The 818-nt window shown below is 31.5% G+C and overlaps 1 non-coding gene across 1 annotated transcript; it reads right to left on the bottom strand.

The window, feature by feature from the left end:
* Positions 1-704: 704 nt before the first annotated feature.
* Positions 705-818, bottom strand: LOC119570439. Its single transcript, XR_005228416.1, has one exon. It is a non-coding gene; the product is annotated as a U5 spliceosomal RNA (small nuclear RNA).

Raw genomic sequence — 818 nt, 5'->3', positions numbered from 1 at the left:
CGAAGGCGGTTCTCCAGGCGAGTCACATTACACCCGATAACAATTTTATCCGGTATGCCCCATTTTACATATCGTCATACAAAAAAGTATTACAAAAGAACTACCTCTCGTAAGTGTTGCCGAGAGAAAGATTCTTAAATGGCGTAGCATCTCTTAAATGCTTATGGTTTGATATATCCCAGTAGATATATATGATAAATCAACCCAATAGAAGAAAACTGTCTTGTGGCTCTTATTTATTCTCGTAAATTATTCTGTAACATACTGGACATATAGATCTTGTAATCCTATATTAGATATCCAGATGGCCAGTTGCAGAAAAAAATACAATATCGAAGACATGGACAACTATTTTTTATTATTATTATTATTTTATTTAATATAACTATCACTAATATATAAGAAAACGTTTGAAAAAAAAAGTTTTTATGTAAATGTTATTGATCAGTAGCTGCTTAATTTTGTATATTAATTTGAGGCGTAACTCATTGTTCAAGAATATATTTATGTATTTTACCCTTAGAACTATAATGTTAACACTTCCTAAAATTTCAAGGTGTGGGTTTTAGATGAGATTGGATGGATATGAATTCTTAGGGTGTAGCTGAAATTGAATGGGTATTCGAACAATTTTATTACAGAACTGAATCCACTTGAACTATATACAATATATCAAATGTATAGTCTTAGCATATAATTTTAATGAACCCACCGAAGTGGGCTATAGAAAAAGAGTAAGACTCATTGAGTTGTTCCCCCCACGGAAATCTTTAGTAAAAGGCGAAAGATTTATGCGTTTTGAAGGGAAACCAGAGTTA

Source organism: Penaeus monodon, unplaced genomic scaffold (genome assembly GCF_015228065.2).
Source record: "Penaeus monodon isolate SGIC_2016 unplaced genomic scaffold, NSTDA_Pmon_1 PmonScaffold_2702, whole genome shotgun sequence".
NCBI lineage: Eukaryota > Metazoa > Arthropoda > Malacostraca > Decapoda > Penaeidae > Penaeus > Penaeus monodon.
The sequence above is the reverse complement of the archived record's forward strand: the minus strand, read 5'-3'. Positions and strand labels throughout refer to the sequence as shown.